Here is a 25641-nt window from a genome sequence, read left to right on the forward strand (position 1 = left end):
TTTTTATTCCCCTCTGTTTTCATGTTTTGTAACACACCTCCTGTATTAGAATGCCTCCACTCTCGATGAAGGAACACACAGGACACTAACAAACTGAAGCCAAACTCCAGCTAACACTTTACAAGCAGTTATTGCAAACTGTTTTTTTTTTTTTCCTTTTGGGATATAGGTTTTACATTAAAAATTCTGATCATTGTAGGCAAGCCCTCAAATTTTCCACTCGCCTCTTGCATTTTGCGTGTGGAAAATGAGGGCTTGCGAGCTGGGCTGCCCCGGCGGGCGGGGTTGATTGGGAGCCATTCTCCCAGTGATCGCCCGGGTGGAAGAGAGCATGGAGGAAGAGGAGAGCCACGGGGTCACCGATCAGTATAGCACACTGTTACAGCTTACATGAAATTGCCTTTGCTCTGCTCGCCAGGCTGCAAGGGGCACAGTGAAGCTGCAATGTGGGCACAGTGAGGCTGCAATGTTGGGCACAGTGAGGCTGCAATGTTGGGCACAGTGAGGCTGCAATGTTGGGCACAGTGAGGCTGCAAGGGACACAGTGAGGCTGCAATGTTGGGCATGGTGAGGCGGCAATATTGGGCATGGTGAGGCTACATTGTTGGCACAGTGAGGCTGCATTGTTGGCACAGTGAGGCTGCATTGTTGGCACAGTGAGGCTGCATTGTTGGCACAGTGAAGCTGCAAGGGACACAGTGAGATTGCAATGTGGGCACAGTGAGGCTGCAATGGGGGCACAGTGAGGCTGCAATGGGGGCACAGTGAGGCTACAAGGGGCACGGTGAGGCTGAAATGTTGGCACAGTGAGGCTGAAATGTTGGCACAGTGAGGCTGAAATGGGGGCACAGTGAGGCTGCAATGGGGCCCCAATGAGGCTGCAATGGGGCCACAATGAGGCTGCAATGTTGGGCACAATGAGGCTGCAATGTTGGGCACGGTGAGGCTGCAATGGGGGCACGGTGAGGCTGAAATGTTGGGCATGGTGAGGCTGAAATGTTGGGCACGGTGAGGCTGAAATGTTGGGCACGGTGAGGCTGAAATGATGGGCATGGTGAGGCTTCAATGATGGGCAAGGTGAGGCTTCAATGATGGGCAAGGTGAGGCTTCAATGATGGGCATGGTGAAGCTACAATGATGGGCACAGGTCAAAGTTGTTGTTACCGTATATACTCGAGTATAAGCCGAGATTTTCAGCCTCTTTTTTGAGGCTGAAAGTGCCCCCCTCGGCTTATACTCGAGTCATCGCTGTCTGCCCGCTCGATCAGCGTGACGAGCAGACAGACAGCGGCCATTCTATTCAAAAGCCGCGCCTCCGGCTCCGCCTTCGCCTGTGATAGGCGGAACACTGAATTTCCCAGCAGCCTGTGTTCCGCCTATCACGGACATCGTATCATCCTCGTACTACGGACGAGGATGATACGACGTCTGTGATAGGCGGAACACAGGCTGCTGGGAAATTCAGTGTTCCGCCTATCACAGGCGAAGGCGGCGGCGCAGCTTTTGAACTTTACAATGGCCGCCGACGAAGAGGGCACGGGACGGCACGGCACGGGACGGGACGGGACGGGGGCAAGGCAAGGCACGACACGGGACGGATGCAAGGAGGCAAGGCACGGCACGGGACGGAGGCAAGGAGGCAAGGCACGGGACGGAGGCTCGGGACAAAGGTAGGCTGGACACACACACACACACACACACACACACACACACACACACACACATGGATGGAGACACACACAGGGATGGATGGATGGATGGATGGAGACACACACACACAGGGATGGATGGATGGATGGATGGAGACACACACACACAGGGATGGATGGATGGATGGATGGAGACACACACACACAGGGATGGATGGATGGATGGACACACACACACACAGGGATGGATGGACGGACACACAGGGATGGACGGACACACAGGGATGGACGGACACACAGGGATGGACGGACACACACACAGGGATGGACAGGCATGTCTCACCCTCGGCTTATACACGAGTCAATAAGTTTGCCAGTTTTTTTGGGGGTAAATTGGGGGCCTCGGCTTATATTCGGGTCGGCCTATACTCGAGTATATACGGTAATATTTATTTTTGTAACTTAATTCTGCATAAAACATTTAAGTGTAATTTCATGAGATAATTTATGAGGGTGCGATTAGGGGCAGAATAAGGGGTGGGGCAAGGTAGGGGTTGGCATTTCTGTGAGTGGTAAATTCTTTGGGGCAACCCGACTTACAGCAGGACTCTGTAAGGCGATCTGCACACGACTTCAGCGGCGGCTTGCAAAATGATTTGAAAATCAATCATCATTGAAATCAATGCAAGTCGCCCTGAAGTCGCCCCAAAGTAGTACAGGAACCTTTTTCTAAGTTGGAGCAACTTAAATTGTTCCTATTAGAATGGTTCCATAGTACAGAGCGGAACGCGACTTGTCAGGTGACAAGTCGTCCCGGTGTGAACCGGGGCTCACTGTTGAAGAGAAACAGACTTACTGGCCAGACCACCAGGTGAAAACAAAGGAAAGAAAGCCTTAAAAAAGAAAACAAATGCAGCCATCACATCCAGAATTGGTCAACTGCAATATAATAAATGTTTTCTTTTGGGGTTAATACCACTTTAAGGATTTTCCATTACTTCTCGTTTCAGCGACAGTGGTTACCAGGACAAAGTGTTACCAGGACTTCAACAAGAATACAAATTTAACAAGGATTTTAATCCTTCCTGACTCTACTAAAAAACTAAATGTTTTGGCTTTACATATAACTGTTTTGCGGAAAATGTGCTTGCTTACAGAGCTCAGTAGCTCAAGCTCACATTTTACCATTGAATTGTGGGAGTGATGCATCATTTTACTTGCTTGAGCTATATTGCTCCATAATGACTCTTAATTACAAAGTGAAAACCTAAAACCAAACAGCTACTACTGTTATAGACATCTGTTTAGAAAAAACAATATGTTCTATGATACTGGTGCAATGGAAACACCTTGGATGCATCACTCCCATGATTCAACTGTAAAATGTGAGCTTGAGCTACTGAGCTCTGTAAACAAGCACATTTTCAGCAAAACAGTTGTATGTAAAGCCAAAACATTCAGGAGTCAGGAAGGATTAAAATCCTTGTTAAATTGCAACTCCCTTTTCATTAACCATAGGCTAATCCCCTCTTCAGTCTATCATGAATGCTGCTGCCAGACTTATCCACCTTACCAACCGCTCGGTGTCTGCCAACCCTCTCCTCCAATCCCTACACTGGCTCCCAATCACCCAGCAAATGAAATTCAAAATACTAACCACAACATACAAAGCAATTCACAACTCTCCCCAGAGCTACATCACCAATCTTGTCTCCAAATATCACCCGAATCGTCCTCTCTGCTCTTCTCAAGACCTCCTACTCTCAAGCTCTCTCGTTTCCTCCTCTCATGCTTGTCTCCAGGATTTCTCCAGAGCCTCTCCCATCCTCTGGAACTCGCTACCTCCACTGGTCCGGTTATCTCCTACTCTTGCTGCTTTCAGGCGATCCCTGAAAACTCCTCTCTTCAGGAAAGCCTATCACATCTCCAACTAATCTCCTACCACTTCCATCAACTCATTCCCCACAGTTACAACCTTTTGTACTACCTGCCCCACCCTATTAGATTGTAAGCTCTTCTGAGCAGGGCCCTCTTAATCCTCTTGTATTTTATTGTATTGTAACTGTATTGTCTCCTTTTATATTGTAAAGCGATGTGTAAACCGTTGGCTCTATAATAATGTTACAATTTATTAGTAAAATAAATGTTTACATAAATAATAAAGAAAATAATAAAACAGTGTTTAAATAAAAAAATATTACCGAAACCGTTACTGCTTACTTATAGAAGTCGCTCTGATACGCATGCTAATTATGTCAAGGTAACTGGATCTGCAACACTATACAATAATGCAATAAAATAATGCGCAAAATAAAAATGAACATAACAAATGCCCTTTTAGTGATTGCCAGTTCTCTATACAGAACAAAAGATTTCTGTTACAATTCTCTTGCTTCTCATCTAAGTGTGTGAAAATACTACAGGGCTAGGTCTTATGCTAGGCTTCTAATTTAGAAGAAATAATGCGGCGTAAGGTTTTTATCTTCTTGGCGACAAGAAGATGTGCTCACTAACCTCTGACATCCACAAAGGTGAAGCTTCATGTTGAGTCCTACCATCTCCGTCCTCCTGTTGTTACATAGACATACTATCTGACAGATAACACCTCCCTGCTAAATTTACAGCTACACTACGACTTAAATGCTACGGCTAATACTCCCCATACCAACAACAGCAGCGGGATAATAGGCTGCACAGCAGTTAATATGATTCTGTCAATACAGAGTTGGTCACAATATACATTTTGGTTCCAAAAATAAAATATATGAACAAAAATAAAATATATAACATTTAGCTCAGAAAAAAATACGCTTGGAAGAGAAAATACCAAGCAACATTTACCACTGATTTCAATTAGAATTCTAGAGAGATTGGGGGTTATTTATGAAAGGCAAATCTACTTTGCACTGCAAGTGCACTTGAAAGTGCAGTCGCTCTAAGTCTAAGGGGTAGATCTGAAATGAAGGGAAGCTCTGCTGATTTTTTCATCCAGTCATGTGCAAGTTAAAATGCTGTGTTTTAATTTCCTTGCATGTCCCCCTCGGATCTACAGCGACTTTACTTCCAAGTGCATTTGCAGTGCATTTCCAGTGCAGAGTGGATTTTCCTTTAGTAAATAACCCCCACTGTCCCCTTGCCCACATAGAGCACAAAAGAATCCCCCCTGCGCCCACTTGGGGCTCATTTACTTGAGCATTAAAACAATGCAAATGTACAGTATATGTACAGCATATAGTTTTCTAAGCAGCAGTTAGCAGCTGTATATGTCTATGGGTCCTTTCACACAGTTGTGCCTAGGGCCATAATATTGCACTGTATTCAGCAACGTAAAAGAAAAAAAATAGGACAAGTCTATGTCAGAGACTTCAAATGTCAGCATTTTTACAAGGTACACATGTAAACATGTGTACAAGGCTACAGAGAGAATGTAGCCTATTGGCCACCATCGTCTGAAATGAAACCTAGCAACCAAGAACAATACGTGAAAGGAACAGCAGGCGTTCCAGCAACCAAGGATGTTAGACAGCAGGGCCTTCCAATAGAAGGTATTCAGCAGCGTAGGTGCAGTGGCCAATAGAGTCCTTGTGAACTGTACTTCTGGACACATGAAAACGTTACACAAACGTTACATGCCTACACTGTACAGACAACTAAAAACACAGGATCTTGCTGCCAGCAAGCTCCTGCATTTTGCATTATGAAACATATAAGCACATCTGAATGAGACCTTAGCCCTTGTACACACGGTCGGACATTCCGACAACCAAATCCATCTGTTGCATACACACAGTCGGACAAAGTTGTCAGAAAATCAGATCGTACTTAACGTGATGACGTTATTTCATTAGGACGGGACTACGTTCAGGCTACTAGCCAATAGCTTTGGTCTAGGAATTTGATCTGAGCATGCGTGGCACTTTCCGATGGAGCCCACACACTGTCAGATTATCCGACAACGCGGTCCTATCGGACATTGTCCATCGGAATGTCCGACCATGTGTACAAGGGCTTACACTTACCTTACCTGGGCTACCTCAAAGTTTCTTGCTGCTCTACAGCCAGCCAGAATACACCTCACTTTCAACCTTGGGGGGGGGGGGGGGTGACCTGCTCCCCTTCAATGGTGCCTAGGCCTGGCAGCCAATAACTAGACCCAAGCATCCTCACATGACCAGGAGAGTGATGTCACCACTCCATCAGATCAGCGTCGATTTCAGAATCAGCTGCAGAGGAGCAGAACGCTGCAAGGGAACAGGGACAAGGTGAGTATAAGGAGGAAGGAGGAGAAAGGAGGAAGTAAAACCCATCAGGGTTTACTTCCTCTTTAAGGGTACCCATCAGTCCAAAATTACAAATTTAAAAGAGAATCCACTCTGCTAAAAACTAATTGCACGCTTGTGATCCATAGAAGTCCAGCCAAACAAGCTTAGGCTGGACTTCTCCCTTAAGCCCGGGTTCACACATGTGCGTTGCGAATTGAAGCTCCGGTTTCACTGCAAAGATAAAAATCAGTTGTTCAGAGGTTACTCTGCGTATTAGCTGCAGATCAGTGGGGGGGGGGGGGGGGGGTGGAGAGGGTTGGAGGTGTAGTGAGGAGAAGGAGAGAATTTGTGTTCAGAACGGAATGCATCTGCGAATCAGATGCATTGCCATAGAAGATAATGGGCTTGTAATTCGCACCGCAATGCCCAGAAAATGCACACTTTTTTTGTGGAATGCGCAGTGTGAATGCAATGCACATTTGTGAACCAGATGCATTCAAATTAATGTATTTTCAAATTTCCTGGGAATTGGATGCGGTGTAAGCCACATCTAATTCGCATAGGTGTGAACGGGGGCTTACTCTATTTTTAGTCATTTGTTTTTTTTTTCCTGGGACTGGGTAGGTTTAGAAACTCTGTCAATATTTTATTGCTGTCTGTTTACCTGAGATTTCTCCTCACTTTCTGTCCAGTTAAAGGAGGTAGAGAAAAGATATCGCCACTATGGCATCAGAGACAGCATTTAAAACCTGACATATCTGCTAACCCTACAATTAATAGAAAAAGCCCACACACCCCTGTTAAAATGTCAGGTTTCTGTGATGTAAAAATATTAGACAAAGATAAATCATTTGAGAACCTTTTCCACCTTTAATGTGACCTATAAACTGTAAAACTCAATTGAAAAACAAACTTAAATCTTTTAGGGGGGGGAGTAAAAATAGAAAGCTAAAATAATGTGGTTGCATAAGTGTGCACACACTCTTATAATTGAGGATGTAGCTGTGTTCAGAATTAAGCAATCACATTCAGACTCATATTAAATAGGAGTCCGTACACACATGCCATCACTTAAAGTGCCTTTGATTAACCCCAAATAAAGTTCAGCTGTTCTAGTAGGTCTTTCCTGACGTTTTCTTAGTCGCATCCTACAGCAAAAGCCATGGTCCACAGAGAGCTTCTAAAGCATCAGAGGGATCTCATTATTAATAGGTATCAGTCAGGAGAAGTGTACAAAAGACTTTCCAAGGCATTAGATATACCATGCAACACAGTAAAGACAGTCATCATCAAGTGGAGAAAATATGGCACAATAGTGACATTCACCAAGAAATGGACATCCCTTCAAAATTGATGAAAAGACAAGAAGAAAATTGGTCAGGGAGGCTGCCAAGAGGCCTACAGCAACATTAAAGGAGCTGCAGAAATATCTGGCTAATACTGGCTGTGTGGTACACGTGACAACAATCTCCCGTATTCTTCATATGTCTGGGCTATGGGGTAGAGTAGCAAGGTGGAAGGCTTTTCTTACGAAGAAAAACATCCAAAAACACATCTTAAGTCTCCCAAAAGCATGTGGCAAAATGTGTCATGGTCTGATGAAACCAATGTTGAACTTTGCTGGCCATAATATCAAAAGATATGTTTGGTGGAAAAACCACACTGCACATCACCAAAAGAACAACATACCCACAGTGAAGCATGGTGGTGGCAGCATCATGCTTTTGGACTGTTTTTCTTTAGGTGGAACAGGGGCCTTAGTCAAGGTAGGGGGGATTATAAACAGTTCCAAATACCAGTCAATATTGGCACAAAACCTTCAGGCTTCTGCTAGAAAGCTGAACATGAAGAAGAACTTCATCTTTCAGCATGACAACAACCCAAAGCATTCACCCAAACCAACAAAGGAATGGCTTCACCAGAAGAAGATTAAAGTTTTGGAATGGCCTAGCCAGAGCATAGACCTGAATCCGATTGAAAATCTGTGGGGTAATCTGAAGATGGCTGTCTACAGGAGATGCCAGATTTGGAGTGTTTTTGCAAAGAGTGGGCAAATATTGCCAAGTCAAGATGTGCCATGCTCATAGATTCATACCCAAAAACACTGAGTGCTGTAATAAAATCAAAAGGTGCTTTAACAAAGTATTAGTTTAAGGGTGTCCACACTTATGCAACCTTATTATTTTATTTTTACTTACCTCCACCTAAAAGATTTCAGTTTGTTGTTCAACTGAGTTGTACAGTTTATAGGTCACAACAAAGGTGGAAAAAGTTCTGAAATTATTTATCTTTATCTAATTTTTTTCCATCACAGAAAACCGTCATTTTAACAGGGGTGTGTAGACTTTTTTATCCACTGTATATCATGAACAAAAGTACCCAAAGCTCCTGAGGACGTCCAGGCAGGTCGAGGCGCATTAAGGCGAATGTGACCCCGAATGTGAAGTACTTCTGGTAGTGTACATCACTTTTGGTGATGTCATTTCCTGGCGGTGAATCTCACGCTGCTGCTAGTGACACAGAGCGGTGGTGGCCATCTTTCCTCAAATAAATTACACTAGAAAAGCTGGGTGCTGGCAAAGGCAACACACATGAGCAGTTTGGCCGAGGAGTCTGTGGAAGATCTGGAGACCTCTTGGATGGTGATTGGTGGAAAGGACCTCAAGCATAAAAAAGGCATATTGAGCTACTTGACATCATGGGGACAATATATTTTCGTGAGTGCAAGTCTGTGTGGAGGCACCATCATGGCACCTGGAGGTCAGGGGTCACATTCAGTATATGTTTATTAAGCACTGATCAACTAACATAAATTAAAACTGTGCTGCTAAATATGCTAAATACATTAATAGAATAGTGCAAATATAAAATAACAGAAAAGTCCATGCATTCATTTAGAAGGCCACTGATAGTCCCACTGTGAACAATGTTAACTCTTTAAGCCAGTGCTCTTGCTCTTAAAACAGTAAGTAGAAAGTGTTTCACCCCAAACGTGCTCCAAATATCCCCACATGGACAGAAACTCACTGCATTATTTTGACCCACTATTGCTAGCTAGGTCACCATGTGCCTTTGGGGGATTCCCCTCAGATAAGTACCACCGTCCACACTGGAGATAGCCTTTTCTTCCTGTCAGACACCTCAGCTCCAGAAAAATTGCCAATACAGAAAGCTCATAGCGTAACCATCCAATTTTTAGAAAACAAAAACAAAATGCAGCTATTACACTCACTTGTTCAGATACCTAAACAAACCCAAACTTGGTGTATACAGCATGAGATAGGACAAGATGGCCGCCGCTGCCCTGGTTTCCGGAAGGCAGGATTGCTTCACACTAACCGGATGTAGTATCACTGGAAGTGACGTCATGTAAACCACGCCTCAATGCATTTTATCCTGATTGGACGTCTTCCGGAAGCTTAATTTCCTTTTTTTGGCGTGGAGTGATATATTGTATATTTATTGAGCACTGGTCTTGTTATGGTGGAGCACGGCACTCACTAACAAAAAGTACACAGGCTGTTTGGACTTTATGGATTCAATATTTTATTCATTGATGTTTGTGGATACTTTGTAACACTAACATTTCCTTGCAAAAAGTAGTAGCACTAGATTGTATATGATTATATATGCGCACAACTAATTTTTTTACCCTAGAGCTGCTCATTATTTATAGTTTTTCTGGTGATTACTGTGCCCTAGAGGGCAAAACTGCTGCAGCAGCTGCTCTTTATTTAATTACATATAGTTACATAGTAGGCGAGGTTGAAAAAAGACACAAGTCCATCGAGTCCAACCGATGACACTTTCACTTTCCATTTCTGATTTTAAAGAGGAACTGCCGTCTGCTCACATAATTTGTAATAAAAACATCTTTGCCATTCTGAAGCTTACCTCCAACCACTTTGCATAATATTTTATATATGCTGGGATTCTGTAATTTCCAAATATGCTGCAGAAATCTCCCGCCACCAAGTCTGGCTTTATCCATTTTAACTGTGTGCAGCTGAGGCTGCTGCCTGTTCACTTCCTGGATGTACACAGACACACAGAGGCACACCTCCAGCTCTGCAGCTCTCATTGGCCCTCTTATGACTGATCCCCTACCTTCCTGGAAAATTCTGACGAGAGTGAGCGAGAAAGAGGTGTATGATGTCATAAGCCTGGACTTTTTACCAGACAAGAAAGAAGAAGTGGGCTGTATAAGGTATTTACTGGCAGAAAGAAAAAATTTACTATTCAAAGTTAAAACAAGGGGAGTATTTAATTAATTCGAATTTAATAAATAGAAAGATGAAAAAATTACTGAAGAGCCACTTTAAGTTTCTCACGTATTTTAAATATTTAGCGCAAGGGGTTAAATTGTATTTCAACTTATAGACAGCGATTTTCCAGCTTGAACATATTTCCTACACCAAGCCTCTTGATGGCTCTGCAATGTTCATGTATTACCTTTATCACAGAACGGTATACAATTGATTAATCATTTCTCCATTCGCCTTTTAGTAACAATCATTAAATGAAATGCAATGTTTTCATTGGTGACATAAGACCAATGATGTATGTAATGACAACATGTCATTCTAACACGTTCCTAATCACAGCCGTCATTGCCAGATGTCTAAACAGTAAATATGTTCTTGGTCAATGGTCTGCTGAGTTCATTCCCAGACATATTAGCCTCTGGGTTATCCTGAGATCCTCTTCCAGATAGCCACATGGTCATAACAAAGAGTATATGGCTGAATATTATTCACCAGCTGGAATGGATGACCTCATACCAGTGCTTTACCAACAATAGGATGATCTAATGATGAATGTAGCATGCCCAGCCTTTTTCACATGTCAATAAAAGAAAAAAAAAATACATACGCTAAAAGGGATCAAATGAAGATTACACAATATTTTAACCAATAAGAAGAGGTCATACACTGGGTGATTATTGAACAAACATTCATACCAAAAATCATGTCAGTAAATTTGATTATGCCAACAAAGACTTGACCAAGGTTGTTTGAAATTACATCAAAATTTAGTTTGTGTTTAACAACTGATTCTGTTGTGAATTACATTTCCTAAGCGAAAGCCACATACACTGTTAGAAATGTGCGCGTTCGAAAAAAAAAAAACGTCATCCTGCTCCTCTTTCTTGTCTTGTCACTACAATCAAAAATTACTAGACATGTGCGATTTTTTTTTCGATTTGTATGAATTTCTGGAAATTCGTACAAATCCGAAATACGAATTTTTATGCATACGAATTCTCTACAAAATACGAAATTTAGTTTATGAATTTCAGATCCAAATTCATAACGAAAATTCGTTTGTTATGAAAAGTTAAAACCCCAGGAAGTCAGCACAGCACAGGGATGGTGGGAACACCTCATAATGATAAATTCATCATAAAGACATTCGTTATTTTTACAAAAAGTTAACTAAACCAAAGGTTAAAACCCCAGGAAGTCAGCACAGCACAGAGATGGCGAGAACACCTCATAATGATAAATTCATCATAAAGAATATTTGTAATTGTTACGAAAAGTTAAAACCCCAGGAAGTCAGCACAGCACAGGGATGGCGGGAACACCTCATAATGATAAATTCATCATAAAGAACATTCGTTATTTTTACAAAAAGTTAACTAAACCAAAGGTTAAAACCCCAGGAAGTCAGCACAGAGATGGCGGGAACACCTCATAATGATAAATTCATCATAAAGAACATTTGTAATTGTTATGAAAAGTTAAAACCCCAGGAAGTCAGCACAGCACAGGGATGGCGGGAACACCTCATAATGATAAATTCATAACGAATATTCGTAATTGTTACAAAAAGTTAAAACCCCAGGAAGTCAGCACAGCACAGAGATGGTGGGAACACCTCATAATGATAAATTCATCATATCAAGCATTCGTTATTTGTACGAAAAGTTAACTAAACTAAAGGTTAAACCCCCAGGAAGTCACCACAACACAGGGATGGTGGGAACACCTCATAATGATAAATTCATCATAACGAACATTTGTAATTGTTACGAAAAGTTAAAACCCCAGGAAGTCAGCACAGCACAGGGATGGTGGGAACACCTCATAATGATAAATTCATCATAATGAACTTTCCTTATTTTAATTGAATTGAATTTCGAACACAAATTACGAAATACAATTTTTTTAATATGAAACAGAACGGAACAAAACAAAACAATTTTTTTGACGGCATCCATATCTAAAAATTACCACTGGTTTGACCCCACTAACCATTCAAAAATCGAACGAACGTCCTAAAAATGAAACGTTTCAAATGAAATTCTACTGGTGTATGGCCAGCATTAGTTGCAAATGTAAAAGCTGGACATATACAGTATGTAGGCAAGCCTTTTCCAGGTAATAAGCCCAAAGTCAAACTTGTAGAGGGTGACTTATCAAGACTGGAGCCCACGTTCACATTGGGCCGATTTGGAGTGCGATTTGACATGTCAAATCGCATGCCAAATCGGTAGTGATTGCTGGTGTTCTGTCGGATAGTGCCCGCTATCGAGAAGTGCCCGGGATGTACTGCATATGCGCCGTACGGAACAGCACAACAGCCAATTGCGACGGTGAGATGGCGCCTGCGCACAATATCCAACGGAAGAAATGTTTCTGTCAGATCGTGCCTGGCGCTGGCGAGGCGTGTTCATGTCGGTGAGGGGCTGATAAGTACAAGATGGGGGCAGATTTTTAAATGAAGGCCAGTGCTGAAAAACACATTTTTCAGATAGAAAAATCCGCCCTTCAGTTGACTAAATGCCCTGCAAGCATCCAAGGAAGAATAGCAAAAAAATATGTGTTTTGCAGCACTGCCCATCATTTAAAAATCCACCCCCAACATGTACAAATCCACCCCTCGCCAACATGAACATGCCTCGCCAGCAAATTTCTTCCGTCGGCTATTGTGCGCAGGCGCCGTCTCAATGTCACAACAGTCAATCGTAAAATCAGCTGTTATGCTGTTCCGTACAGCGCATGCGTAGTACATCACGGGCACTTCTCCATAGCGGGCACTATCTGACAGAACACTGGCAATAGCACCATCCAAATCAGAGCGGCGACTCCCAAAAGTCTGCTGTACTACTTTTGGCGACTTTGGGGGAGATTTGAATAGACATCTGTACAGGAACCCGCACGGAGAGACCAAAACGTGGAGCTGCTAAGCACCGCAAACACTCCGCTTCTATCTTTCATTTTCAAAGCTTAATGGATAGGTTCACCTTTGGAATGTGTTACACCTGTATTTAGGGTGTAACATTTTACATGTTCCAGCATGCCTCTCATGACCTACCCCCCCCCCCCCCATGACAGCCTCATCATTCATTCACAGGGATCTGTGAATGAATAGACAACAAGTCCTGTCTGCCACAGTGGCAGATGGACTTGTAGTTCTCAATGAACTATGAGTCCAATGGTCAGCGCACTTGTGATCCATTGGAACTTCTTGCAGTGTACAGCAACTGTCTGCCTGTACAGAGGTATGAGCAGAGAGCTGTATGACGTGTCTGCACGATCCTGACATTGCACCTGCGATTCTCTGATAACAGATTGTAAGCTCTAACGAGCAGGGCCCACTGATTCCTCTTGTACCAAATTGTAATGTAACTGTAATGTCTGCCCTCATGTTGTAAAGCGCTGAGCAAACTGTTGGCGCTATATAAAACCTGTATAATAATAATAATAATAACAGGTGCAATCCTTTATATATGTCTGTAGGAATAAATAATAAATGCGCATTTGGTTCTGAAAAAATGTCCGCATTTTTTTTTTCTTTAAATGCAAACTTATCCTTTACCTGATCAAACTGAAATTAGAAGCTGATTGGTTGCCATACACAGCTGCTCCAGTTTTGATAAATCTCCCTCCCCCCCCCCCCCCCCCACTGTTGTTCCCAGTAAAGGCGATCATGCTTGGTTGCATGAGCTGCAAGTGGTATTAAAATCAAACGCAAACATGTATCATATTGTAGTTTACCAATCCTCACATGTGCATTCATTTTCTTTTTTAGGCTTTCTTTATTTTTACCTGGTGATCCAGCCAGTAAGTCTGTTGTTTTTCAAAAGCACAAGCTGTCCCGCAAATGTGGCAGTTACAGGGTTGAGACAAACCATTTAGCACTGACAGGGGTGGTTACAATGATAAGCTTTTATTTATGTAATATCTTCATGCCAAAAGAAAAAAACTTGATCACAAAAAACTGTTTGCTGTAACTGATTATAAAAGTGTGAGCTGGATTTTGAATTAAATTTGTTAGTGTATCTAAATCTGCTAGTACATTTAAAGTGCTACTAAACCCAGGACCCTGCATTCACAATATCTGGTCTCCCACAATATACAGAACATAGAAATGCAATTATTTTAGTAAATATAAACTGCTAAATACCTTTTCTCTTCAGCAGTAAATAGCAGGCTTGTGACTTCTATCAGTGTCTGGTTAAAGTGATTGTAAAAGGATCGGTTTTTTTGTTGTTTTCTTTAAATAATAAACATGTCATACTTACCTCCACTGTGCCCCAAACATCTTCTTCTGGGGTACCCCGGCGTCTCTTCCCCACATCAGATACCCCCCTAGTAGAAGCACTCTCCCAGGGGGTTACCTTGTGCGCAATTCCCTTTATTCCAGCATTTGCGCCCAGAGGCACGAATGCCGGACTCGGCCCCACCTCCCACGTCACTGGATTTGACTGACAGCAGCAGGAGCCAATGGCTGCCCTGCTATCAATCTATCCAATCAAGAGCCGAGAATCCCGGGCAGAGAGAGAGCGCGTCCCCGCCGAAGAGATGAATGTGCTCGGGTAAGTAAAACAGGGGGGCTGGGGGGAGTGGTGACTGCCACGTGTTTTTTCACTGTAATGCATAGGAGGATGCATGCAGGGATCTCCAAACTATGGCCCTCCAGCTGTTGTGGAACTACACATCCCATGAGGCATTGTAAAACTCTGACATTCACAGACATAACTAGGTATGCTGGGAATTGTAGTTTCTGAACAACTGGAGGGCCATAATTTGGAGACCCCTGCATTAAGGTGAAAAAACACGAGGGCTTACAACCCCTTTAAAGCTTGTAGGAGTGTTCATCCTACTCTGACTGTCCTATGAGGCTGCACGACCCCTGACCCTCTGTCTCGACAGTGCTGATTGGACTTATGCTGATCACTTGCACCTTCCCAAGAAAAAAAAAAAAACTCCATAGCAACACACACCAAACTGAGCATGTGCCGAGTGACTGAAAAGGCTTTGTTTTATCAGGAGATGGATTGTGGACAGCGGAAGAAGAGGAAGATCAGAGAAGACAGGATCAAACAGCCTTTTTTACACAATGCAGAGGATTAACCCCTTAGGTTCCACAGTGAGTATAACAAGCATACTTTACTGCATATACAGACTGATTTTACTGTTGGGGGTTTAGTAACACTTTAACACTCCCTTCCCCTCAGATTAACAATGCTGCTGGTCCAAGGGTGCCCCATGTGCCTCTTTATCCAGAGTGGGGGCACTCTAATTCAGGATATGTGTTACTGATCAGATCACCAGGGGGAAAAAGCATATAAAAAAAAAAGAAAACAAATGCAGCCACCACATCTAACGAATGGTAAGCTGAAATATATTACATTTTCTGCTGTGGGTTTAATTTTGCTTTATTTCTAGGCACACACAATGGATATCAACTCAGATCAGTCATTATAATATCATAGAATGAACAGCATAAGAAAGGAAGTGTGTCATTCTGAATGGGTGATGATGATGGTTGGTGTCATCTGTGGAGACACACATTTATATATATATATATATATATATATATATATATATATATATATATATATATATATATATATATATATATATATATATATATATATATATATATATACACACACACACACACACACATAAATCAGATCAGGTGTGGTGTGTAGGCCATGTGTGTGCACAGATCTGACATATGGGGGATTACAGGAATACAAAGCATGCCTGCCTTCTCCTGCTAATGACATCAAATACAAAGGAGAATAACGATTATCTTTATAATGGGGGGCAGTTATAGTGATTATCTATATTTGGGGGGCTGATCTGCTGAAATCAGATCGTGCTTGTAATCTTGAGACCTGCTGGCAGCACTACTCACAGGACATGAGGATGGGGGGGGGGGGGCTCCGATCCATCATCACCCAGGATGACACACACCGTGCCCACACTACTCACATCTCCCCTTTACCTGTACAGCCGGATCGTCCCCCCCGGGGTCCTGTCAGTGTCACACGGGCCGGCACCACAGCTGGCAGGTGGGATCCGCTAGCGGACACGGCGGCCGCGGGGTTCGCTGTTATTGTCCTGTCAGCGCCGCCCAGAACGGACCCGCCCCCCCTCCGCCGATAGATACAGCCGGCTGACGGTGAAAGGCGGAGCTCCGAGGGGCATCACTAATCAAAGAGGAGGGAGTTCGACCGCGCGCTAATAACTTGACATCACCGGCAGGTCCCGCCCACTCGTCGCTAAGGCGCCCGGGACAACCGCTAGACTTGAGCCAGCCTCCCGTTGCCGAGCAACCCTGCTTGAGTCCACAGATGCTGCCTTGTGCACGCTGCCTGCTGGTTGATTGGCTACTGTAGCTGTCACTCATAACCAGCGCTTTATCGATTGGTGGAATTAGGATGCTTGTCGGGAGGCTCTCTGTCACAACGACCTGACACCTAATGAAAGAGGACCTGTCAGTGTGTATAGAGATGGAACTGATACATGAGGAGGAGGAGCCTGTGTAGTACGAGTATAGTTATAGGGATGAGAGAGAGCAAATGTCAGCGTGTTTGCTGCTGGCAGCCATTGAATGTTCTTTCTTCTAGTGTCTGCAGGAGACCTTCCACCGCATTTACCAGAATCGTATAGAACTCGTCTTTTTATTAACCACTAGATGACCAGGCTTTTTCTGGCACTTTTTGTTTACAAGTTTAAATCAGTATTTTTTACTAGAAAATTACCTAGAACCCCCAAACATTATACATTTTGTTTTTAGCAGAGACCTTAATGCCACGGTTCACCCAGGGCTGTTTTTAAGGCAGGGCAAAAGGGGCAGCTGCCCTGGGCCCTGTCATTGTTGTGGGGCCCAAAGCAGCTGCCTCATACTTGCTTTCCCCCTTCGCTTCCAAGAGAAAATACCGGATCCCCGCTCCAGTGAGTGGGGGAGTTCACCTACCTGAACATCAGGATTAGCAACACCACACAGGAATTTATAGAGAAAAATGTGCAACCCCTTCTCTCTCCCACCTCACAGTCAAATGCACGGCCTGGCTCTCCCTCCCGCTGACAACGGTGGGCAGAGTTAACCTGCTTAAAATGGTGTTTCTCCCCAAGTTTCTCTACTTCTTTCGAAACACCCCCTCCCACAACATACCCAGAGCCTTCTTTAGGCACCTGGAGGGAGTGCTGACCACATTCATCTGGGCTGGAAGGCCACCCAGGGTGGCCAAACGGATACTGTATCTTCCCTTATAGGGGGGTGGACTTGCTCCCCCAAACTTCTTGTTATACTACAGAGCAGCGGTCCTGGTCACAGTGCACTGGTGGTTCTCCTAGCCCAGACAGAATCCGGCGGTGAGACTAGAAGCAGCCATCCTGGGTTCTTACACAGCCTTGACTAACCTGGTGTATAGGGAACTCAAAGCCCCCCATTCCTTGATGGTCCTCATGAAGATGACTGTTAGTGTGTGGCGGGAGGCCAGGGCCATTTATACTACCCCGAATTGTGTATCCCCACACACCGCGCTGTGGGGTAACCCTACCTTGCCCCACCTCTGCGATATACCAGACCCCTCGCAGTGGGCCAAATGGGGAATCACCACCCTCAAACATGTCATAGCAAACGGCAAGATCATGCCTTTCAACAACATGAAAAGAAAGTACTCCCTGCCCAAATCCTTTGAATTTAAATACTGTCAACTGAGACATGCAATGAGGGCCCAATTCTCAGACTTGATAACTATGGAACTAAACTCAATTGAATGCCTGCTGACTTCGAGCACGATGGGGGAACCCCTCTCCACCCTATATCTATACCTGACGGTGCCCCATGACGTCAAACCCATCCGTACAATGGACAAATGAAGGGAGGACAGCCCAGCGTTAGGGGAGGATGAATGGCATTTCCACCTACATCGCATCTATGACAGCAGCCAAAGAGATTTATCCAACTCAAATTTTTTATACATGGCGTACTTCACCCCGCATAAACTGGCTAGAATATACTCAGAACTGGACCCGAATTGTCCCAGGTGTAGGACAGAGGAAGGGACATTCTGGCACATGGTCTGGTCCTGTCCCAGGCTCAGAGCATACTGGGAGGGAGTAGCGGAGACACTTAGTGACATAGGGGGAACTAGGATCCCATTGGACCCATGACACTCCTTCTGAGTTACTTAGGCAAGGTGGAGGGGAACAAATACACCAAGCTCTGCATTACGTTCTCGCTGTTCTATGCCAGGAGGGAAATAATGCTGCATTGGAAGTCAGCCGAACCCCCTACCCTTGCATCCTGGAGAAAGGCGGTGGAGTCAGTGCTACGCTTATACAAACTTACATACAAGAGTAGGCAGTGCCCCACCAAGTTTGACAAGGTCTGGTCTGCTTGGGTGAATGCGCATAGATAGGGATCCAGGGAAGGGGGGACCAAATTATGGATTCCCCCCTGCTCGGCCTGGGGGTCATACCCCCCCGTATGGGATACCACCTGACCGTACCAAAAAGAAGAGTAAATGCAACTTAGTTTAACGAATACACCTGATACATACCTGATAGTCTCTCATGGGTGAAGCTATGAAATACTGTATTAAAATTGATGGAGGGCATAGGAGGGGAAAAGGTTTGGAATCCACTGGCTGAGAAATACTGGTAAGAAGATGTAATGGACTTGTAAGATATTAAAGCTGCAAATGGATGTTTCAGACTGACAATATACTACATATGCTTTAATGTTGAATGTTGAACTTATTGTAATGCTGATTTGTTAATAAAAAAAGCGATTTTCTGTTAAAAAATTAACCACTTCAGCTCTGAAAGGTTCACGCCCCCCCCCCTCCTTTCCTGACCAGGTCATCTTTTACGGCACTGCATTATTTAACTGACAATTGCGCGGTCGTACAACGCTGTACTCAAATAAGATTGATGTCCTTTTTTTTCCCACACAAATAGAGCTTTCTTTTGGTGGTATTTTATCACCCCTGCTGTTTTCATATTTTGCGCTATAAACAAAAAAAATACAGACACTTTTGAAAAAATAAAAACAATATTTTTTACTTTATGCTTTAAAACATAAGCAATAAAAAAATGTAAAAAATCTGATTACTTCATCAATTAAGGCAATATGTATTCTGCTACATGTTTTTGGTAAAGAAAATTCCAATAAGCGTATATTGATTGGTTTGCGTAAAAGTTATAGCGCCTACAAACTATGGGATATATTTATGGAATTTGTATTTATTTATTTATTTTTTACTAGTAATGGCTGCAATTAGCCACTTATAGCGGGACTGCGATATTGCAGAGGGTAAATCGTACCAGTGACACTAATGTAGTGATCGGTGCTAAAAAATATGCACTGTCAATTTACTAATGACACTCACAGGGAAGGAGTTAACATCAGGGGCAAACAAAGGGTTAAATGTGTTGCTAGGGAGTGCTTGGTTACTGTGTGGGGGTGCTTTTTGCCTGTGCCTCAAATGATCAGCGGGTCCCGGAAGACATCGCGTCCTCCGGACGCACTGATTGGCTCCTGCCAATCACAGCGTGAGCGTGTCGCCGGCAGTGTGCTTATGCGCCCCAGACCCGGAAGTGCAGAATCACGTACATGTACGTGATTCTGCGCATAGAAGCTGCCACCCTGTGGTAAGTGTATGTGGGCAATCAGCAAGAGGTTAATTATTTTTAAAAAACACAATATTTACCCCAATTTTTTTTGTTAAATGTGAAAAATTATGTTACACTGAGTAGATTCATGGAATGGCAACAAACTTTGGTACTTAAAAATCCCCATAGGCGACGCTTTGAACACCTTTACAGGTTGCCTGTTTAGAGTTACTGAGGAGGTCTGACGCTAGAATTTTTGCTGTCACTCTAACATTCCTGGCGATACCATGACATGCGTGTTGCGAATACCATTTACATATGCATGCGCAACTCATGTATGCATCGCTTCTGCGTGCAAGCGCAGATGGATGGAGACACTTTTCTTATTTTTTTACTTCTTATTTTTACACTGTCCCTTGAAACCTAAACTGAAGTGGGAAATATTTTTTAAATGTCTGAGCCAAGGCAGGAGAGTGTAAGATGTACTAGCCGATTGAGATACACTAACAAATTAAAGCTAAACTTTAGCTAACACTTTATAAGCATGTAGCAAAGACTTTTATCTCTCCCAGTCTAATGAGAACCTTTGTGGCCACAGACTGCTGACATCCTTTAATATGTAGTGGGTTGTGAGGCATAGTGGGTGCAAAAATGGTGAAAGTCATTGGGCACCAGACACTTCTTGGATGCAAAGGTTTTTTTTGTTTTTTTTTAACAGTCCTTTTTATATTTTGCAAGGGAAAGAGGGTCAGGGCCAGGACATCCTCGAGTAGTTACAATTTCAATTGGCAGACTCTGAGACTTCAATAGGAGGACAGCCTTACAGGGAAAAGCCCTAGCAAGGTGCCACTTCTGCATGTGAAATTTCCTGATTCCCCATCGTGCCCGTTCGGTGAGAATATTGCTCCGGTACTTGCTTCAATTACTCACTGTGGTCCCTGGTAAAGGTGCAAGCCGCAGTCCCAACCCTGCGCTGCCCTCTTACTTCTGGATAGGCCCTCACACAGCCTGAAAGCCAGATGCCCCCTGGATAGGTCCAATCTCCAGTCTAGCAGCCCAGGCTGTGCGACACACATCCACCCAGACCACGGTCCAGGTGGCACAGAACATAGATCACCTGACTCCACCTGATTCTATAGGTTCTCCCAGCAAGCTAAGGGATTCAAGAAAACCCCCGCCCATTGGCTGAGATATCCTATATACCCATAACTTGACCTTGAAATGTCCTTCTCACATCTAATGCCACCAAGTGCCTGGCCACGTGGGGGCAGAAGAAAAAAGTACAAGGCCAAACTTAGGGAGAAATCAGTAAAAAGGGTTGCTGGTTCGAATCCCAACCATGACACTACCTGCATGGAATTTGCATGTTCTCCCTGTGCCTGCATGGGTTTCCTCAGGGTACTCTATTTTCCTCACACACTCCAAAGACATGCTGGTAGGTTAATTGGCTTCTGTCTAAATTGGCCCTAGTATATGAATGTAAGTTAGTAATTTCTTGAGGGTAGGGACTAATGTGAATGTATATGTAAAAGCGCAGTGTAAATTGACAATGCAGAGAGTGTGTCCAGGACCAAAAACCTTTCACCTTGCCTGAAGCAGATTGCCTGGCGGATGAATACACAGATGCCTGCAAACTGGATAGCCCTGCGGTCAAGACAACAGCTCAGGTGGATTATCGATCGGCGGCACCCCCTAAAGCTGGCGCCTACCAACCACAGTCATACCGCCCCACAGCACCACCTCCAGGGGCCACTTATTCTCAGCAGCCCAGGTTCAACACCCAGGACTACTCACAACCCATCAGGTGTTTCGGGCGTAAACAGCTAAGGCACAAAAAGCCAGACTGTCCGTTGAATCCAGCCAGGCAGTCCCAGGCATGGAGGTAGCCAGCAGGAGGGAATCCCCGCACATCCATGCCTGTGGCTCACTGCGTTGAGGAGGAAGAATATTGGGGCATCCTGCATGAGCCTGATCCAGTACAAGCAGCTAAACAGGACAACAGGCAGCAACACAGGCAGACTGTATGGGTTAATGGAAAGGAAGCCAATGGCCTGCGTGATACTGGCGCTACCATAAGAACTACAGAAGAACCTCATCCCAGAGAGCCACCACACCGAAGACACTGTAGCCGTAAGGGTTGCAGGAGGCACCATTTTCCAGCTTCCCGTTTCCCTTGTTCACCTGGATTGGGGGGTTGGTTCGGGCTATCACAGCTAAGTATTGTAAGCACCCGTGACAGTGGTAAATGGTTTGTCTCAACCTTTTAAGGCCAAATACACATAGGACATTTTTCAAACTCTCCTAAAAAGCTTTCCTCTTGGCATCAGCATTTTGGCAGAAAAAAAGCCTGCTGCCTGTAAAAGTGTGTAACATTTTTAGGTGTGTTTAAAAACGTTTAACCACTTAAGCCCCAGACCAATTTGCATCTAAAGGACCACTGCGTCGATTAAACTGATTATTGCACGGTCGTGCGACGTGGCTCCCAAACAAAATTGGCGTCCTTTTTTCCCCACAAATAGAGCTTTCTTTTGGTGGTATTTGATCACCTCTGTGGTTTTTATTTTTTGCGCTATAAACAAAAATAGAGTGACAATTTTGAAAAAAATTCAATATTTTTTACTTTTTGCTATAATAAATATCCCCAAAAAATATATAAAAATTTTTTTTCTTTCCTCAGTTTAGGCCGATATTCTTCTACATATTTTTGGTAAAAAAAATTGCAATAAGCGTTTATTGATTGCTTTGCACAAAAGTTATAGCGTCTACAAAATAGGGTGTGGTTTTATGGCATTTTTATTAATAATGTTTTTTTCACTAGTAATGGCGGCGATCAGAGATTTTTATTGTGACTGCAACATTATGGTGGACACGTCGGACAATTTTGACACATTTTTGGGACCATTGGCAGTGATCAGTGCGATTAAAAATGCATTGATTACTGTAAAAATGTCACTGGCAGTGAAGGAGTTAACCACTAAGGGGCAGTGTAGGAGTTAAGTGTGACCTAATGTGTTTTTTTTACTGTAGGGGCGTGGCTTGTCGTGTGACATCACTGATCGTCTTTCCCTATGACAGGGAACAGACGATCAGTGACAGCCTCACTAGGAAGCACGGGGAGAGGTTTGTTTACACTTACCTCTCTCTGTTCTTCAGGTCTGTGACCTGATCACGACACATTGGAGGAGATCGGGTCCATGGGTCCCGTGGCCACGGTCATGGAGCTCAGGACCGGGTAGCGAGTGTGTCGCCGGCGGTACGCGCACAACCCACGGCTGGGCTCTTAAAAGGCAAGGTACTTGTATGTGCTTGTGCAGAGCCGTGCCATTCTGCCGACGTATATTGGCGTGAGGCGGTCCTTAAGTGGTTAAAGGCATCAAGCGCTTGAGCATTAAATCATTTCATTGGCCAAAATAATTGTAGCAAGGTCCCGGACCTCCAAAGGCCTAATGGAGACCTCCAGAGACGGGTAGCTGACATCCGTCTTTGTAGAATGGGTTATAAGGCATGATAGGTGTGATGCAATATGTATTGATGGGCGCCAGACACTCCTTGTGTGCAAAAGAGATTTAATGCCTCTTAACAGAACTGTGGGAGAGTGGGTTAGGGCCAGGACACCCTTAGGTAGATGCAATGATAATTGGCAGACTCTGAGACTTCTATAGGTATGCAGCTATACAGGGGAAGGTTTCCAGCCGGATACTAATTCTTTATAGGTAGGATTGCTGTCTCCTATGACAACAAATCTTGTAACAGTCACTAACGTTAGTTGTACTTAACCATTGGCAACACAGAACAGTTATCCTCGCACGCTACACTCTCTCACTGTGGGTCTTCTCTCACGGAGCTCCTAGTCTTTCAATAGACTCTGAGACCCAATAGCCAGTGGATCCCCTGAGCTCTTTCACTTCCATGACTTAGTATTCCCTGCTGGGTCCTTGGCTTGGCACTCACAGATACTCCTCAAGCGTCACCCCTGCTAACCCGCTAAGTCCCTGGCTTGGCACTCACAGATGCTCCTCAAGCGTCACCTATGCTGTCTCACTGGGTCCCTGGCTTGGCACTCACAGATACTCCTCAAGCGTCACCCCTGCTAACCCGCTAAGTCCCTGGCTTGGCACTCATAGATGCTCCTCAAGTGTCACCTATGCTGTCTCGCTGGGTCCCTGGCTTGACACTTACTGAAGTTTTCCTACTTCTTCACTGTCCCCGGCTGGTGAGAAGATTGCTCTGGTACTGGCTCCAGCTCACTCACAGTGGTCTCCGGTAACAAGGTGGATGGTCCCTTAGAGGAGACAGCTTCCCCTCTACCTCCGCCCACACCTGGTTCCCTGTCCAGCTGAACCGTAACTCTCGGTTGGACTCCAATCCTGCAGTCCCAACCCTGCGCTGCTTTTCCTGTTTCTGAATAGGCCCTCAGACAGCCTAGCATCCAGATGTCCCCAGGATATCCCTCAGGCTTCTGGCCTAGCATCCTGGGGCAGCATAATATACGTCCACCCAGACAGCCGTCTGGGTGACACAGAACTCTGATCACCTGACTCCTCCCAAATAAATAGGCTGTCCCAGCAGGCCAAGGGGCTTAAAGAAACCATTGCCTATTGGCTGAGACACCCCATTCGTTCATAACTTGACCTTGCTAAGCACTTGTCTATCTAATGTTACCAGCATAACACCACCTATCGACAGAAGATATAAGCAAGTCCAGAACTAGAGAGGAATCAGTGGATCTACTAACAATTAACCAGGGCAACTACCGCCTGGAAACTACGTTTACTAGGAACCCTGCTAAACACCAGGGTGCTACATCAGAATTTATTATTATTAATATTATTTTCTGTCAACACTCTGCTGCCCCTGGATGCACTGGCAGTGGGTTTTGTCCTGCCTCTAAAAAACGCCTGATGCCCCTAGAAGCAACTGCAAAAACGCCCATTGTGCGTGAGGCCTAACTGCAACATCTGCAAGACAGCTTGTTCTGTTGAAAAACAACAGAGTTACTGGCAGGATCACCAGGAGGAAATAAAGCCTATAAATTAAAACAAATTCAGTCATCGCATCTAAGAATTGGTAAGCTGCAATCTAAAAAAAATGTATGCTTTTGAACTCCAGTTCCGGAAGGTTTTATGACCATTTTTTGCGATACGGTAATGCGTTACTTTAACTGGAAATTACGCGGTTGTGCAAAGCTGTACCCAAATAAAATTGATATCCTTTTTTCCCCACAAATAGAGCGTTCTTTTGGTGGTATTTGATCACCTCTACGTTTTTTATTTTTTGCACTATAAACGATGGAACAATTAAGAAAAAAAATATATATATTTTTTCACTTTCTGCTATAAAACATATCCCATAAAAAATATATAAAAATCAAATTTCTTCATCAATTTAGGTCAATATGTTTTCTGCTACATATTTTTGTTAAAAAATTCACAATAAGCCTATATTGATGGGTTTGCACAAAAGTTATAGTGTCTACAAACTGTGGGATCTTTTTATGGAATTTTTTTTAATGAATTTTTTTTACTAGTAATGGCAGCGATCAGGGACTGAGACCCCATACACACTATTAGATTTTCTGCAGATTTTTGACTTTAGATTTACCAAAACCATGTAGTGCCAGGGCATGCCTGGTTGCATAAAAATTGAAACTCTGAAGGTTTGACCTCATATTATATCGTTTTGGTAAATCTGAAGACAAAAATCTACAGAATATCTAAGTGTGTATGGGGCCTTAAGCCTTGTACACATGATCCAATTGTTGGCAGGAGATTGTGTGATGACAGACTGTTTGCCTAAAATCTGACCGTTAGTATGCTCTTTCAGACAATTGTCCAACTTTCGGCCAATACATTTTGGATGGCAGGC

The 25641-nt window shown here is 43.9% G+C and overlaps 1 protein-coding gene across 5 annotated transcripts in view; it reads right to left on the bottom strand.

Moving 5' to 3' along the window:
* ARVCF (ARVCF delta catenin family member) overlaps positions 1-16333 on the bottom strand; it is a 1038475-nt gene extending 1022142 nt beyond the window's left edge. For 2 of the 5 annotated variants that reach the window (XM_077461693.1, XM_077461692.1), the window contains exon 1: positions 16157-16333. The gene's annotated coding sequence lies outside the window, so the exon portion shown is untranslated. The remainder of the gene's footprint in view (positions 1-16156) is intronic. The other 3 variants (XM_077461694.1, XM_077461696.1, XM_077461698.1) reach the window with 3 other exon arrangements.
* Between the last annotated feature and the right edge of the window lie 9308 nt (positions 16334-25641).

The sequence above is a fragment of the Lithobates pipiens genome, unplaced genomic scaffold (assembly GCF_037356315.1).
Source record: "Lithobates pipiens isolate NorthernLeopardFrog02 unplaced genomic scaffold, aLitPip1_a1.2 Scaffold_3, whole genome shotgun sequence".
NCBI lineage: Eukaryota > Metazoa > Chordata > Amphibia > Anura > Ranidae > Lithobates > Lithobates pipiens.